The sequence below is a fragment of the Entelurus aequoreus genome, linkage group LG15, assembly GCF_033978785.1.
Source record: "Entelurus aequoreus isolate RoL-2023_Sb linkage group LG15, RoL_Eaeq_v1.1, whole genome shotgun sequence".
Lineage (NCBI taxonomy): Eukaryota > Metazoa > Chordata > Actinopteri > Syngnathiformes > Syngnathidae > Entelurus > Entelurus aequoreus.
In genome coordinates, this window is record NC_084745.1 from 42,761,579 (window position 1) to 42,780,337 (window position 18,759).

Here is an 18,759-nt window from a genome sequence, read left to right on the forward strand (position 1 = left end):
TTTAATAATAATTGGGCAGATGGAATGTTGCAGGAAGCATACCAATTCAGTGAAACTTAGGAAGTACTGCTGCGGTAAACAGAGGTTGCGTAATGTGCTCCAACAGCATGTCATATAATACCAGCAAAACAGTGTAAAGTGCCAATTAATACATTTATTACAGCAGAGCAGTGCACTGCTGTAAACAAAAGGCAGCATGTTGGTGTGTTCTTTGTTGTGACATGTCATTATTACAAATAGAATTCAGTTTCAGAAAAGGCCCGTTTTGCCTTCTGCCGTCGACATTGTTGCTGAGAATGAAGAGTTATCTGCTGACCAAACATTAATCAATCAATCAATCAATGTTTATTTATATAGCCCTAAATCACAGGTGGCTGCACAAGCCACAACCACATCCTCGGTACAGAGCCCACATAAGGGCAAGGAAAAACTCACCCCAGTGGGACGTCGATGTGAATGACTATGAGAAACCTTGGAGAGGACCGCATATGTGGGTAACCCCCCCCCCCCCCCCCCCCCTCTAGGGGAGACCGAAAGCAATGGATGTCGAGTGGGTCTGACATAATATTGTGAAAGTCCAGTCCATAGTGGATCCAACATAATAGTGAGAGTCCAGTCCATAGTGGGGCCAGCAGGGGACCATCCCGAGCGGAGACGGGTCAGCAGCGCAGAGATGTCCCCAACCGATGCACAGGCTAGCGGTCCACCCAGAGTCCCGACTCTGGACAGCCAGCACTTCATCCATGTCCACCGGACCTGTGCAACTCTCCCTCCACAAGGGAGCGGGGGGCAGAAGAGAAAAGAAAAGAAACGGCAGATCAACTGGTCTAAAAAGGGGGGTTTATTTAAGTATACAAATGAGTTTTAAGATGGGACTTAAATGCTTCTACTGAGGTAGCATCTCTAACTGTTACCGGGAGGGCATTCCATAGTACTGGAGCCCGGATAGAAAACGCTCTATAGCCGCAGACTTTTTTTGGGCTCTGGGGATCACTAATAAGCCGGAGTTCTTTGAACGCAGATTTCTTGCCGGGACATATGGTACAATACAATCGGCAAGATAGGCTGGAGCTAGACCGTGTAGTATTTTATACGTAAGTAGTAAAACCCTAAAGTCACATCTTAAGTGCACAGACTGATGCCTGCTTGCCATCACAGTTTCCAAAAAAGTTGCAATCTTTGACAATTTTATGAGGAAGTGTCTTGTTTTCAAGGGTGTTGCACAATCGCACACATTGAATACCACACATTACACAAAAATATTGGCATTTTTGCCTGTCAGAATCAGAATCAGTAATATTTTACTAATCCCGAGGGGAAATGAAGCTTTTCAGCACAATCCCATTCAAGAGCGGACAAACATTACAGGGAGACAGAACAGGATCCGGCGCCCCTTACAAAAAAAAAGGTGAGCAATAGGTCAACGCTGGGGAAGGGTGGGGTTGTGGCGGGTTGAGAGAAAAAAAATATATACAGTTGTGCTCATAAGTTTACATACCCTGGGAGAATTTATGATTTCTTGGCCATTCTTCAGAGAATATGAATGATAACACAAAAACCTGTCTTCCACTCATGCTTAATGGTTGTGTGACGCTATTTATTGGCAAACAACTGTGTTTACTCGTTTTAAATCAAAATGACAAAAGAAAGTACCCAAATGACCCTGATCAAAAGTTTACATACCCCAGTGACTTTGATCTGTTAACATGCACAAAAGTTGACACAAACAGGTTTGAATGGCTGTCAGGTTCCAACACTGATGACATCAAAGGCAAGGAATCAAACAGAGACAGAATTAAATTTGGACTCAATTGAGGAGAGACATGGCCACTCTACTCTCTGTACAGTCCTGTACCACGCTCTGACGAAGAAGGTTTTCGTCTTCTCTTTTATTTCGATGTTCAATGTTTACGCAACAATACATTTCTCAACAGGAATGGGGAGTATGTAAACAGTCCTTGTTTTCGGTCACATTGAAGACAAAAGAAGAAGATCCCTCGGGCTTGGGCTTGTCCTGGATTCAGCTTGATCAGGTTTTCGAGGACAATGGATGACCCTTCCAAGCGTTTGGCTTGGTGCAATAGAGACAGCTTCTTGTCTGTTCATTGAGAACTCAGAACGGAAAGTTTTTTTGATAATTTAAATACCATTTTTCTGACAACCTGTTTGTTTGTAACTAGTGTGTGTGTATAAAAGGTCAGTGAGTTTCTGGGCTTCTGACAGACCATTGCATCTTACATCCAGTGCTACACTGATGTTTCTGGATTCTGAGTCATGGGGAAGGCAAAAGAATTGTCAAAGGATCTGCGAGAAAAGGTAATTGAACTGCATAAAACAGGAAAGGGGTATAAAAAGATATCCAAGGAATTGATAATGCCAATCAGCAGTGTTCAAACGCTGATTAAGAAGTGGAAAATGAGGGATTCAGGTAGACCAGCAAAGATTTCAGCCACAACTGCCAGGAAAATTGTTCGAGATGCAAAGAAAAATCCACAAGTAACTTCAGCTGAAATACAGGACTCTCTGAAAAATTGTGGTGTGGCATGTGTGTAAGAGGGAAAACATCAAATAACACAAAGGACATTAAATACATTAAGAGAGCAGAGCTGATGCAACCAGCCATTTCTACATACAAAAGTAAAACAACAACAAAAAGAACAAAAAAAAACATATATACACTGTGGTGGCCTCTGCGGTGTTCCACACCGTCGTCTGCTGGGGTGGGGGGAGCATTGCCAGCGACAAGAGCAGACCCAACAAAGCAACCAAAAGACCCGACTCCACCCTCGGCCGCCCACTAACTCTCGGCCAGTGTCCAGTCCGCATGGATGAGCGAGGATGCGTCCGAGGAGACCGAGGTGTCCGATACCTGCTCATTCAGCCAAGACACTGTGAAGCTTGTCCGTCCCGGCGCTCGGCGCCAGCGCCGCAGCCATGTCTCTTCAACCGCATCTCCTCCAGTCTCTCCAAACGGACTCTGGTGTGGCAGAGACCCAGCAGCTGGTCTCCATGGCCAAAAGGCTCCCAGGAGGCAGATCCAGAAATATGGATATTCTCATTCATCAGGTCGTGTTCTCAGGGCATTCAACCGATCACAACTGGACTATTCAGTTTACCTCAGAAGACGTTTCTCCTCTCCTTTGAGCACTATTCATCAGACTTAGATTAGTCAGATCTTGTCTGAGCACTCAGGCTGAGCACCCAAGCTCTTCATCCTGTGCCGTTCCTGTAGACAAGAGCAGGGTTCCCCAACCTTTTTTTTTCCCACCAGGGACCGGTTTACTGTAAGCATTGTTTTCACGGACCAACTTTCCACGTGTGGCAGTAAAAAACAGCAAAAAAATTTGCATGAAAAATCTACTCACTTTTACACTGAAGTAGTGGTGTGTTTCTTTGCAAAGAGATGATCCCGGCATGTTGATGGCATATACTGTACACCAGTGTTTCTTAACCATAGGGCTAGAGTTTTGGGCCGCGAGCGCCCCCTAGAATGTAGTATATGTGTTTTTCGAACTGTAAGGCGCACTTAAAATAATTTCATTTTCTCAAAACTCGACAGTGCGCCTTATAACCCGGAATAATTTTGGTTGTGCTTACCGACCTCGAAGCTATTTTATTTGGTACATGGTGAAATGATAACTGACACCAGTAGATGGCAGTCACACATAAGAGATACGTGTAGACTGCAATATGATGGCAGTCACACATAAGAGATACGTGTAGACTAGAGATGGCCGATAATGGCTTTTTTGCCGGTATCCGATATTGTCCAACTCTTAATTACTGATTCCGATATCAACCGATACCGATATATACAGTCATGGACTTAACACATTATTATGCCTAATTTTGTTGTGATGCCCCGCTGGATGCATTAAACAATGTAACAAGGTTTTCCAAAATAAATCAACTCAAGTTATGGAAAAAAATGCCAACATGGCACTGCCATATTTATTATTGAAGTCACAAAGTGCATCATTTTTTTTAACATGCCTCAAAACAGCAGCTTGGAATTTGAGACATGCTCTCCCTGAGCGAGCATGAGGAGGTTGAGGTGGGCGGGGTTGGGGGGGCGGCGGCTAGGGGTTAAGGTGGGGGGGGGTGGATAGGGGGTAGCGGGGGGTGTATAGTGTAGCATCCCGGAAGAGTTAGTGCTGCAAGGGGTTCTGGGTATTTGTTCTGTTGTGTTTATGTTGTGTTACGGTGCGGATGTTCTCCTGAAATATGTTTGTCATTCTTATTTGGTGTGGGTTCACAGTGTGGCGCATATTTGTAACAGTTTTATTGTGGTGGATTGTCCAGAGCTTAAACAGCAACAAAAGTGAATTTAGTACAAAGAGTTTATTTACCCATTATCAAGTCAGATTGAGCTGTCCATGCAGACACACAACGTCCTCCGGAGGACACACAAAAGCAATCTCTCTCGAGTCCCGGTCTCCTGCCATTTTTATCTGTTGGTTCGTGCGTCACAGTTCTTTCTCATGCGTCATTTGTTTTTGCAACATCCTTGGATTCCTTAATCATACTTCAACAATCAAAACATTCTGTAGACAGGTTGGCACGACTTAATATTCACTTTTGTCCCACATCCGGGGGGACACAGAATAGAAGAGAAATTAAATGAGCATACATTCTTGACAGACATGAAATATAGGTCAAAGGGCAGAAATTCTACTACATAATAGTTGTTTATACGGCCACCCTCAGTGTGACCTGTATGGCTGTTGACCAAGTATGACTTGCATTCACTTGTGTGTGTGAAAAGCCGTAGATATTATGTGACTGGGCCGGCACGCAAAGGCAGTGCCTTTAAGGTTTAGTGGCGCTATGTACTTCTCCCTACGTCCGTGTACACAGCTGCGTTTTAAAAAGTCATACATTTTACTTTTTGAAACCCATACCGATAATTTTGAAACCGATACCGATAATTTCCGATATTACATTTTAAAGCAGTGGACATCTCTAGTGAAGACTGCAATATGACTCAAGTAAACAACACCAAAATTGTATATGTTCCATTGAAAATATAGAACATTACACACGGCGCTCAAAAATCTATCATAATGTTTTAGTGCAACTTTGTTAAGCTATGAAGCCGATTTTACTGTGCTTCAACATACAAGTATTATTATGATGTGTGTATAAAGTAAGACATATTATCTGGTGTTTTGTTTGGCAATATTATGCGAAAGCAACTTTTCTTACCTGCTGATCTGTATTTGGGATCTGCATAAATCCTGAAATATTGTGCGCTTCCGCCTTTGTAGTCCGTAGTCGATAAGCTTCTTCTCTTACTCTATCTTCTTGTTATGGCACATTCATCCTCCGCTGTTGCCATTTCTAATACAAAGTAGTGTAAAGTTTTTACTTATATCTGTCAGTAAACTCGCCATGAAAGCGCTAAAACATACCGGTGTAGTGACTTTACATTATTCACCCAAGGAACTTTAGTCATTAGAGAGTTCCGGTCAGACGGTTTTTAACAGGATACATTTCCGGCCTTGTTGTTTCCGGATGAGGAGATGCTGCTCCGTTATTGATTGAAGTAAAGTCTGAATGTCATTAAAACAGTTAGCTCCATCTTTTGACACTTCTTCCACTCCCGTCCTTGCACGCTACACCGCTACAACAAAGATGACGGGGAGGAGATGCTGCCGAAGGTGATCCACGTAAATAAGACCGCTCACAAAATGGCGCATCCTGAAGCGACTGTCAGAAAGTGGCTTGAATATGATCTGTAAAACATAATCTATGCAACATTTTGACCAAAGAACCACCATCACATGTTATGTAGACCACAAGGAAGTGTTTTACATTTAGAAAAAAAAACAACTATAATATGACTTCTTTTCATACCTTATATATGAAAAAAGATCGACAATAGACCATTAATCAGCAGTGCGCTTTATAATCTGGGGTGCCCTATGGTCCGGAAAATACGGTAATGTTTCTGTGCGGCCTGGTAGCAATTGCGTCACGGACCGGTGGTTGGGGACCACTGGACTAGAGCATTAATAGTTTGGGTTTTGTCACCAAGTGTTCATACCAGATCTGACCAATCTCAGCCTGTGAGCTTGAATAGATGAAGACTGCTCGTTTAAGAGGCAAAACGTCCTCAAAGACACATTGAGCAGTCCAGTGTGGAGCTTTCTCTCCTTCGGGTTCCTCGGACCACCAAGCACTGACATGACAGTTCAGGTTCAGGTTTACAACACTGTTCTATTTTTCTTCCATGCAGTTTGTGTTGCTTTTCAGTAAGTGTTCGCAAGTGGTCGTTCGTCTCTGTCTCTCTCTTGCTCTCGCTCCAGCTCCACCTCTCTCTCCTGCCCGGCTAATGCCTTTTAACAGAGCAACAGGTGATTAGATAAGCAGGCCCAGGTGGGCCATCTACGCACCTGTCGCTGATCTCGAAGCTGATCCTGGCACACCTCGCTTCTCTGCAGGTCCGCAGGCCACGCCCCCCCTCCACATCCAGTTTCGATCGATTGAATGTCCTTAAGATAAGCCACATCTGCCCCGCCAAAGCTTTTCGTTTGGCCTGCCAAACATCACCCAAATAGGCTTGGTGAAAGCATTCAAACAGTGAAATCGGTAGGTTGTAAGTTCAAACCCCGGCCGAGTCATACCAAAGACTATACAAATGGAGATCGGTAGGTTGTGAGTTCAAACCCCGGGAGAGTCATACCAAAGACTATACAAATAGTACCTATTACCTCCCTGCCTGACACTCAGCATCAAGGGTTGGAATTGGGGGTTAAATCACCAAAATTGATTCCCGGGCGCGGCCACCGCTGCTGCTTACTGCTGCTCACTGCTCCCCTCACCTTCCAGGGGGTGATCAAGTGTGATGGGTCAAATGCAGAGAATAATTTCGCCACACCTCGTGTCTGTGTGAAAAATCATTGGTACTTTAACTTTAACTTGGGTTGTTCATGTGTACAGTACTCCAGCCACGTCACGTCTTCAAAATGGCCATGCCAGCGCGCACAGGAAGGGACGTCACCAAAATGGCAACACCCGACGGCTTCAAGAAGCATGCAAAATGAATGAATAAATTAAGTGTTCACATGCCGAGACATGGGTCGCGACAGGCATATTTGGCGCGATGTAAACGTTCATAAACCGGAAAGGACGCAAATAGAGGCGTTTACAAATCGAGGTTTCACTGCATCTTCTTTCCATTGCCTTTAATATTCTCCCACCAACATCCATGCAAAGAAAGTTAATACATAAACGTACTGTATATCAGTCAATGGCCGTGTGCTGTGCAGGGAGGAATTTGTAAGGCTTACCAGAGTCTTAGCTCTGCACTAATTCCTCGCTAGGCGCCGAGCCATATGACTTTCCAAGTGGTCAGAACACATACAGCCTCCCTCTTGCGTGTCAAAGTTGTTCTTCTGGAGTTAAGCAGGAGCAACCGAGTTGATCATCGGTGCCTCAGCGGAAGGCGGGGCTACTTGTGGAGTTTAAGATTCACCAGTTCCACTGCCTTATTATGTCAAAATGTACAAAAACCCAAAACCAGTGTAGTTGGCACGTTGTGTAAATGGTAAATAAAAACAGAATACAATGATTTGCAAATCCTTTTCAACCTATTTTCAATTGAATAGACTGCAAAGACAAGATATTTAGCGTTCAAACTGGAAAACTTTGTTATTTTTTGCAAATAATGGCTCATCTGCGACATGTTTCTAAAAAGCTGGCACAAGTGGCGCAAAAGACGGAGAAAGTTGAGGAATGCTCATCAAACACTTATTTGGAACATCCCACAGGTGAACAGACTAATTGGGAACAGGTGGGTGCCATGATTGGGTATAAAAGCAGCTTCCATGAAATGCTCAGTCATTCACAAACAAGGATGGGGCGAGGGTCACCACTTTGTGAGCAAATGCGTGAGCAAATTGTCGAATAGTTTAAGAACAACATTTCTCAACGAGCTATTGCGAGGAATTTGGGGATTCCACCATCTACGGTCCATAATATCATCAAAAGGTTCAGAGAATCTGGAGAAATCACTGCACATAGGCAATTATATTACGGACCTTTGATCCCTCAGGCGGTATTGCATCAAAAAGCGACATCAGTGTGTAAAGGATATCACCACATGGGCTCAGGAACACTTCAGAAAACCACTGTCAGTAACTACAGTTGGTCGTTACATCTGTAAGTGCAAGTTAAATCTCTACTATGCAAAGCAAAAGACATTTATCAACAACACCCAGAAATTTCGCCGGCTTTGCTGGGCCCGAGCTCATCTAAGATAGACTGATGCAAAGTGGAAAAGTGTTCTGTGGTCTGACGAGTCCACACTTTGTCCACAAATTGTTTTTGGAAACTGTGGAAGTGGTGTCCAAGCAACGTTATTATGGACGCCCCTGCTTATTTCAGCAAGACAATGCCAGGCCACGTGTTACAACAGCATGGCTTCATTGTAAAAGAGTGCGGGTACTAGACTGGCCTGCCTGTAGTCCAGACGTGTCTCCCATTGAAAATGTGTGGCGCATTATGAAGCCTAAAATACCACAACGGAGACCCCCGGACTTACAACTTAAGCTGTACATCAAGCAAGAATAGGAAAGAATTCCACCTGAAAAGCTTCAAATTTGGTCTCCTCAGTTTCCAAACATTTATGGAGTGTTCTTAAAAGGAAAGGCCATGTAACACACTGATAAAAATGCCTCTGCGCAAATTTTTTTGCAATGTGTTGCTGCCATTAAATTCAAAGTTAATGATTATTAGCAGTCTATTCAATTGAAGATAAGTTGAAAAGGATTTGCAAATCATGGTATTCTGTTTTTATTTACGATTAACACAAAGTGCCAACTTCACTGGTTAGGTTTTGTATATTGCGTCTTTCCCGACACCTGAAAGGCATTGACAGTGACTGCCATGATTAATTCAACACAGTCGCACTGATAGCTGCTCTTAGGGTCTGTTTTTCCTTGTTTCCTCTATGATATCCTGTTATAAACAATTATTTTGTTGTTTCATTTCCTGTTTGAACCGTAGAGACGCGTCGTATAACACGTCTTCACTTTCAACAACTAGGAACTGGATGGTAATGTGTCTCTCCCGATGTTATTAAAGAAACGGTAAGTGTATTTTTGGTCTTGTCATCTTTGTCCGGACAGAATGACGACACGGCAGTGCGGCTGGATTAAAAGAGAGACGTCGGGGACGCTTTACTGAACAAAAAGTTGCTTTATTACAAGCGAGTGTCATTAAACAGGTCTGCAGTACCGGGAGGAACCTAGGTTAAAAAAAAATGAAGGACTCCTGACTGGAGAAGCCAAACAACCAGTCTCGTATTCCTTATTTATCTGTCTGGGTGTGTGCTAAGTCAGGACAGCACAACCTGACCATGTAAGGAGATGTTCGTGTGTAGTGACTGGAAAACAACTGCTTTAAAGGCCTACTGAAACCCAATACTACCGACCACGCAGTCTGATAGTTTATATATCAATGATGAAATCTTAACATTGCAACACATGCCAATACGGCCGGGTTAGAGTAGTAAAGTGCAATTTTAAATTTCCCGCGAAATATCCTGCTGAAAACGTCTCGGTATGATGACGTTTGCGCGTGACGTCACGGATTGTAGCGGACATTTTGGGACACCATTGTGGCCAGCTATTAAGGCGTCTGTTTTCATCGCAAAATTCCACAGTATTCTGGACATCTGTGTTTAATAAACAATGGAGATAGCAAAAAAGAAAGCTGTAGGTGGGAAGCGGTGTATTAGCGGCCGGCTGCAGCAACACAAACACGTAGCCGGTGTTTCATTGTTTACATTCCCGAACGATGACAGTCAAGCTTTACCATTGGCCTGTGGAGAACTGGGACAACAGAGACTCTTAGGAGTCTTAGGAGGACTTTGAGTTGGATACGCGCTACCGTGAGTACGCAGTTAAGGCTTCCAAACATTTGATCGCTTTCCCGTACGTACGTGCCGCTATGTGCATGTCACATATGTAACTTTGGGGACTTTGGGGAAATATAGGTGTTGTATGAACTTTGCGGAGGTGAACGGTACTTTGGGCTGTGGGATTGAGTGTGTTGTGCGGGTGTTTGATTTGTATTGGCGGGTTATATGGACGGGAGGGGGGAGGTGTTTGTTATGCGGGATTAATTTGTGGCATATTAAATATAAGCCTGGTTGTGTTGTGGCTAATAGAGTATATATATGTCTTGTGTTTATTTACTGTTTTAGTCATTCCCAGCTGAATATCAGGTCCCACCCGCCTCTCACAGCATCTTCCCTATCTGAATCGCTTCCACTGCCCTCTAATCCTTCACTCTCACTTTCCTCATCCACAAATCTTTCATCCTCGCTCAAATTACTGGGGAAATCGTCGCTTTCTCGGTCCGAATCACTCTCGCTGCTGGTGGCCATGATTGTAAACAATGTGCAGATGTGAGGAGCTCCACAACCTGTGACGTCACGCTACTTCCGGTACAGGCAAGGCTTTTTTATCAGCGACCAAAAGTTGCAAACTTTATCGTCGATGTTCTCTACTAAATCCTTTCAGCAAAAATATGGCAATATCGCAAAATGATCAAGTATGACACATAGAATGGACCTGCTATCCCCGTTTAAATAAGAAAATCTCATTTCAGTAGGCCTTTAAGTCATAACTCAAATGTTGGCGTTGAGCTAGACAGGTAGTCTTTTCTCAAGGATATGGTTATCTCTTTTGCATTCCGAAATCCCAGTTAGGGCCTCTTTCCTACGAGAAGTGATCTAATCCACCTGCGAATGTCAAACTAAAGGGCCTTATCTTATTATGTGCTCAAACTGAAATACCACTATTTACTTAAACTTGGTGGTTTCCTTTCTCCAAGGTGAATATAAACATTCTGTCATGATCCGTGGTCCGGATCATGTTTTGTGTTTTCTGTTTGTTTTGGACTCCTTTAGTTCCTGTTTGTGCACCTCCTGAGTTTAGTCACCATGGTTGCTTATGATTTTCACCTGCCTCTGTTGTTCGGGACACTCACCTATTTGTAATCAAGAGACACTATTTAAGCCTGCCTTTGCTGATCACTTGTGCTGGTTTCTTTGTTTTGCTTCACGCTGCTGTTACGAACGTTTTTTGCTTGCCTCCTAGCTCATGCTAAGTCTAGCTTCAAGTGCTATCGGCACCTCGTTCCGTCGGTTGTTTTCTGTTTTGTACCTCTTCGATTCTTATGTCAAGATTAAATCATGTTCCTACCTGCAAGTCCTGTCCGGAGTCGTCCGTTTGCATCCCGGGAAAACGAATCACGCAGTAAGCCGCAACCAAACCGTGACACATTCACCATATGTAGAACATAATGAGTTAATTAATTCTCTTCAAACGTGTTTAGGAAACAAAAATAAAACAAAATAAAGTACATTTATTAAAAATATTATTATGGAGGACTGACGGACGAGGCTAAACACGTTACGCACGGATTAAGAACAAGTAGGAGCCGACAGGAAGGCATGCTAATCGTAAGCTAACCGCTAAACTAGCTTGAAACGACAGAAGAAATAAGTGCTTGATCAAGTTTAGGAAGTGTAGATGAAAGCACTTTGCAGAAAAAGTAAGCAGTTATTACCAGGAAATTAACAAGTACCGTATTTTTCGGACTATAAATTGCTCCGGAGTATAGGTCGCACCGGCCGAAAATGCATACTAAAGAAGGAAAAAAAACATATAAGTCGCACTGCAGTATAAGTCGCATTTTTTGGGGAAATGTATTTGATAAAACCCAACACCAAGAATAGACATTTGAAAGGCAATTTAAAATAAATAAAGAATAGTGAACAACAGGCTGAATAAGTGTACGTTATATGAGGCATAAATAACCAACTGAGAACGTGCCTGGTATGTTAACGTAACATATTATGGTAAGAGTCATTCAAATAACTATAACATATAGAACATGCTATACGTTTACCAAACAATCTGTCACTCCTAATCGCTAAATCCCATGAAATCTTATACGTCTAGTCTCTTACGTGAATGAGCTAAATAATATTATTGGATATTTTACGGTAATGTGTTAATAATTTCACACATAAGTCGCTCCTGAGTATAAGTCGCACCCCCAGCCAAACTGTGAAAAAAACTGCGACTTATAGTCCGAAAAATACGGTATATCAATAAGTGCGATAGAGAAGATAATGCGACAATGTATGTTGCCGTGTCGCATCCAGGCGTACGTAAAACGAGGAAGGATCGATCCATATATCGGCATTAATAGTAATACCAAGGCTAGTCTCAGTATATGATTTCTGCTTTATTGTAGATTTTACGGAAAACATTTTTTTTTTAATTGTCATTTTAGTGGTCAAAATGTCACCGTACAAATAACAATGGTACTGTTTTTCAATTGACAATAATGCACTGTAAAAAATATTGTAGATTTTACAATAAAAAAACAACAACTCAGCTCAGTCAATATAATTTTTCTGTAAAGAAAACGTTGGTGCAGTTTTTTCCATTTACAACAATTCCGTGTGGAAATAAAGGAAAAAACAACATTTTACAGTAAAATTCTGGTGACGAAGCTGGCAGGATTTTTTTCTACAATAAAGTCTAAAAAAAACCTCCAGTGTAGACTGATTAAATTTTTATGTTGTGATATTCTTTGCCAACTCAGGGACTAATTCCCTGGATATAGGAGGACTGTGAAGGTAAAAACAAAAGGACCTAAAAGTGTAGTCGATAGTCGTTTTTTACTTTTGTTTATTTATAGTGTACTTTTCACCTTGTTTTGATTAAAAAATTGTATGTAATAAAAGAAAATAAGGAGCTAGTTTAAAAATGGTCTTCATATTGCCGACCTGTGTTTTTTTCTAATTATGATAAAAAAAATGTGAAAAGCAAAAATCATTTAGTGATCTTGAATATTTTAAAGTAAAAAAATATTGATATCAGTATTGGTGTTGCCAATACTGCTCCGGTAACTACTGTACATGGTATTGAATTGATGCCCATATAGAGTGACCTATTACATGTACACTTTCCAATAAATACATGTGATCGGTATCGGCCGATCTCACTCATGGAATTTGCAGCATACAATCAAAATATTTACAGTGTTTTTCGGACCATAGGGCGCACCGGATTATAAGGCACAATAAAGAAAGTCATATTATGATTTTTTTTCGACATTTTAAAACACTTCCTTGTGGCCTACATAACATGTACCGTATTTTTCGGACAATAAGGCGCACTTAAAATCCTTTAATTTTCTCAAAACTCGACAGTGCGCCTAATGTACGGAATAATTTTGGTTGTGCTTACCGACCTCGAAGCTATTTTACAAACCCCGTTTCCATATGTGTTGGGAAATTGTTAGATGTAAATATAAACGGAATACAATGATTTGCAAATCCTTTTCAACCCATATTCAATTGAATGCACTACAAAGACAAGATATTTGATGTTCAAACTCATAAACTTTATTTTTTTTTTGCAAATAATGATTAACTTAAAATTTCATGGCTGCAACATGTGCCAAAGTAGTTGGGAAAGGGCATATTCACCACTGTGTTACATGGCCTTTCCTTTTAACAACACTCAGTAAACGTTTGGGAACTGAGGAGACACATTTTTTAAGCTTCTCAGGTGGAATTCTTTCCCATTCTTGCTTGATGTACAGCTTAAGTTGTTCAACAGTCCGGGGGTCTCCGTTGTGGTATTTTAGGCTTCATAATGCGCCACACATTTTTAATGGGAGACAGGTCTGGGCTACAGGCAGGCCAGTCTAGTACCCGCAATCTTTTACTATGAAGCCACGTTGATGTAACACGTGGCTTGGCATTGTCTTGCTGAAATAAGCAGGGGCGTCCATGGTAACGTTGCTTGTATGGCAACATATGTTGCTCCAAAACCTGTATGTACCTTTCAGCATTAATGGCGCCTTCAGAGATTTGTAAGTTACCCATGTCTTGGGCACTAATACACCCCCATATCATCACAGATGCTGGCTTTTCAACTTTGCGCCTATAACAATCCGGATGGTTCTTTTCCTCTTTGGTCCTGAGGACACAACGTCCACAGTTTCCAAAAACAATTTCAAATGTGGACTCGTCAGACCACAGAACACTTTTCCACTTTGTATCAGTCCATTTTAGATGAGCTCGGGCCCAGCGAAGCCAACGGCGTTTCTGGGTGTTGTTGATAAACGGTTTTCGCCTTGCATAGGAGAGTTTTAACTTGCACTTACAGATGTAGCGACCAACTGTAGTTACTGACAGTGGGTTTCTGAAGTGTTCCTGAGCCCATGTGGTGATATCCTTTACACACCGATGTGGCTTGTTGATGCAGTACAGCCTGAGGGATCGAAGGTCACGGGCTTAGCTGCTTACGTGCAGTGATTTCTCCAGATTTTCTGAACCCTTTGATGATATTACGGACCGTAGATGGTGAAATCCCTAAATTCCTTGCAATATCTGGTTGAGAGAGGTTTTTCTTAAACTGTTCAACAATTTGCTCACGCATTTGTTGACAAAGTGGTGACCCTCGCCCCATCCTTGTTTGTGAATGACTGAGCATTTCATGGAATCTACTTTTATACCCAATCATGGCACCCACCTGTTCCCAATTTGCCTGTTCACCTGTGGGATGTTCCAAATAAGTGTTTGATGAGCATTCCTCAACTTTATCAGTATTTATTGCCACCTTTCCCAACTTCTTTGTCACGTGTTGCTGGCATCAAATTCTAAAGTTAATGATTATTTGTAAAAAAAAAATGTTTTTATCAGTTTGAACATCAAATATGTTGTCTTTGTAGCATATTCAACTGAATATGGGTTGAAAAGGATTTGCAAATCATTGTATTCCGTTTATATTTACATCTAACACAATTTCCCAACTCATGTGGAAACGGGGTTTGTAATAATAAATGTAACAAAGATATAAATTAATGTAGCGATTGGGATCAAACCCAATGTAATGGCGTGAAATAGGGTTTCTTCTTCACAAAAATACTCGAGTAAGAGTAAAAAGTGTGTTGCATCAACAGTGATGTTTACTCAAGCAAACGTAGCGTGCTGCTACCCACTTCTGTTGATACGTGACGACAGCGATCCGCTTTCAAAAGCAGAGACATTTGCTACAGCTGGTCCCTTCACACATTCATCTCACCACTAATGGTGAACCTGAAACTTTCTTGCAGGTAAGAAAGACAGGTTTGTTTCATCCGTCACCTCAGGGTCCATTACACAAAAAGGCAATCAGCGAGGCAAAATGCCCGAGGCCCAACCCCAATCACGACAGAATGAATCACCCCGGGGAAGTCATACATAGTACTAGGGAAGACTCCAGATAAAAGTTACAACTAAACAAAAATAACTTGCAACTTGTAATCTCCGTGAATAATAGGAGGCTGAGCAACATGCAAGTAGGAATGGAAGTAGGGAGAGGTCCACTCACTTTCCGCAGCACATTTTCCGGACCATAGGGCGCACCGGATTATAAGGCGCACTGCTGATGAATGGTCTATTTTCGATCTGTTTTCATATATAAGGCGCACCAAAACATAGGGCGCATTAAAGGAGTCATTTTTTTTTTTTTTTCCAAATGTAAAACACTTCCTTGTGGTCTACATAACATGTAATGGTGGTTCTTTGGTCAAAATGTTGCATAGATGATGTTTTACAGATCATCTTCAAGCCGCTTTCTGACAGTCGCTTCCGGATGTGCCGTTTTGTGGGCGGTCTTATTTACGTGGCTCACCTTCGGCAGCGTCTTCTCCCCGTCATCTTTGTTGTAGCGGTGTAGCGTGCAAGGACGGGAGTGGAAGAAGTGTCAAAAGATGGAGCTAACTGTTTTAATGACATTCAGAATTTACTTCAATCAATAACGGAGCAGCATCTCCTCATCTGGAAATGTGTCCCGTAAAAAAACGTCCGACCGGAACTCTCTAATAACTAAAGTTCCTTGGGTGAATAATGTAAACTCACTACACCGGTATGTTTTAGCGCTTTCATGGCGAGTTTACTGACAGATATAAATAAGAACTTTACACTACTTTATATTAGAAATGGCAACAGCAGAGGATGAATGTCCCATAACAAGAAGATAGAGAAAAAGAAGAAACTTATCGACTACGTTGTCGGCGCGGACTACAAAGGCGGATGTGCACAATTTTCCAGGACTTATGCAGATCCCAAATACAGATCAGCAGGTACCAGAAGGTAAGAAAAATTGCTTTTGCATAATATTGCGAATGAAAACGCCAGATAATATGTCTTACTTTATACACACACCATAATAATACTCGTGTTTTGAAGCACAGTACAATTCATCAAGCGGTGCGGCTTCAAAGCTTACCAAAGTCGTACTAAAACATTTTTGAGTGCCGTGTGTAATGTTAATGTCAATGGAACGTATACAATGTTGGTGTTGTTTACTTGAGTCATATTGCAGCCTAAACGTATCTCTTATGTTTGACTGCCATCTACTGGTCACACTTATCATTGCACCATGTACCTAATAAAATTGCTTCGAGGTCGGTAGGCAAAACCAGAATTATTGCGTACATTAGGCGCATTGTCAAGTTTTGACAAAAAACAAGGATTTTAAGTGCGCCTTATAGTCCGGAAAATACGATCCATGACTAAAAACTATAATATATTGGCTTTTATTCCAGCAGATAACACATGACCATTATGGAACACTAACACAGTATCAGTAAAGGGTCAATAGGTTGTATTCAGTCATGTGACTTTTTCTGACCTGCTTATTTCCGGCGAACGTGCAGCAAACAGCGTGCGAACTATCCGAGTACGCAAGGGGCCTACATATTACAGCTAAAAGCAGATCAAAAAATCAAACTGTGTACCGTATTTTTCGGACTATAAGGCGCACTTAAAATCCTTTCACTTGCTCAAAACTCGACAGTGCGCCTTATAACCCGGTGCGCCTAATGTACGGAATAATTTTGGTAGTGCTTACTGACCTCGAAGCTATTTTATTTGGCACATGGTGTAATGATAAGTGTGACCAGTAGGTGGCAGTCAAACACAAGAGATACGCGTAGACTGCAATATGACTCAAGTAAACAACACAAAAATTGTGAACATGTTCCATTGAAAATATAGAACATTACACACGGCGCTCAAAAATCTATCAAAATGTTTTAGTGCGACTTTGGTAAGCTATGAAGCCGCACCGCTTGATGGATTGTACTGTGCTTCAACATAAGAGTATTATTATGGTGTGTGTATAAAGTAAGACTTTATCTGGCGTTTTTGTTCGCGATATTATGCAAAAGCAACTTTGCTTACCTTCTGATACCTGTTGATAATAATATTAATAATAATAGATTTTATTTGTAAAAAGCACTTTAAATTGAGCAAACCACCTCAAAGTGCCACAGTGTAAAAAAAAAATAGTAAAAATAATAATAATAATAAAAGATAATAAAAACAAATAAAATATAAAACCAGAAACAGCCCAACAGCTAGAACCAGCATGCATATCTATAAAAAATCTATAAAAAGGCTTTTTTAAAAAGATGGGTTTTTAAGCCTTTTTTAAAAGCATCCACAGTCTGAGGTGTGTTGATGTGTATTTGGGATCTGCATAAGTCCTGAAAATTTGCGCGCATCCGCCTTTGTAGTCTGTGTCAACGCTGTAGTCGATAAGCTTCTTCTTTTTCTCTATCTTCTTGTTATGGGACATTCATCCTCCGCTGTTGCCATTTGTAATATAAAGTAGTGTAAAGTTCTTACTTATATCTGTCAGTGAACTCGCCATGAAAGCGCTGAAACATACCGGTGTAGTGAGTTTACATTATTCACCCAAGGAACTTTAGTTATGAGAGAGTTCCGGTCGGACGTTTTTTCACGGGTTTTCCGGTGTTGTTGTTGCACTAGTGAGCCACGGACATATGCATAAAAATGTGTTTTCTTTTGTATTATTCTTTAAATGAATGAAGTAACGTTTATGACAAGTTAAAACTATACTATGCAAAGCCAAAGCCATTTATCAACAACACCCAGAAACGCCGCCGGCTTCGCTGGGCCCGAGCTCATCTAAGATGGACTGATGCAAAGTGGAAAAATGTTCTTTGGTCTGACGCGTCCACATTTGAAATTGTTTTGGAAACCATAGACGTCGTGTCCATAGTTTTTACCAAAGAGGAAAAGAACCATCCGGACTGTTATAGGCGCAAAGTTCCAAAGCCAGCATCTGTGATGGTATGGGGGTGTATTAGTGCCCAATGCTGAAAGGTACATACAGGTTTTGGAGCAACATATGTTGCCATCCAAGCAACGTCTTTTTCATGGACGCCCCTGCTTATTTCAGCAAAACAATGCCAAGCCACATTCTGCACGTGTTACAACAGCATGGTTTCGTAGTAAAAGAGTGCGTGTACTAGACTGGCCTGCCTGTAGCCCAGACCTGTCTCCCATTAAAAATGTGTGGCGCATTATGAAGCCTAAAATACCACAATGGAGACCCCCGGACTGTTGAACAACTTAAGCTGTACATCAAGCAAGAATGGGAAAGAATTCCACCTGAAAAGCTTCAAAAAATGGTCTCCTCAGTTCCCAAACATTTACTGAGTGTTGTTAAAAGGAATGGCACAGTGCTAAAAATGCCCCTGTGCCAACTTTTTTGCAATGTGTTGCTGCCAATAAATTCTAAGTTAATATTATTAATTATAAGTTTATTAGTTTGAACTTTAAAAATATCTGGTTTTTGCAGTCTATTCAATTGAATATAAGTTGAAAAGGATTTGCAAATCATTGTATTCTGTTTTTGTTAACGATTTACA

The 18,759-nt window shown here is 41.5% G+C and overlaps 1 protein-coding gene across 1 annotated transcript in view; it reads left to right on the forward strand.

The window, feature by feature from the left end:
• vstm2a (V-set and transmembrane domain containing 2A) overlaps positions 1 to 18,759 on the forward strand; it is a 259,603-nt gene that overhangs the window by 153,644 nt on the left and 87,200 nt on the right. The window lies entirely within an intron of this gene.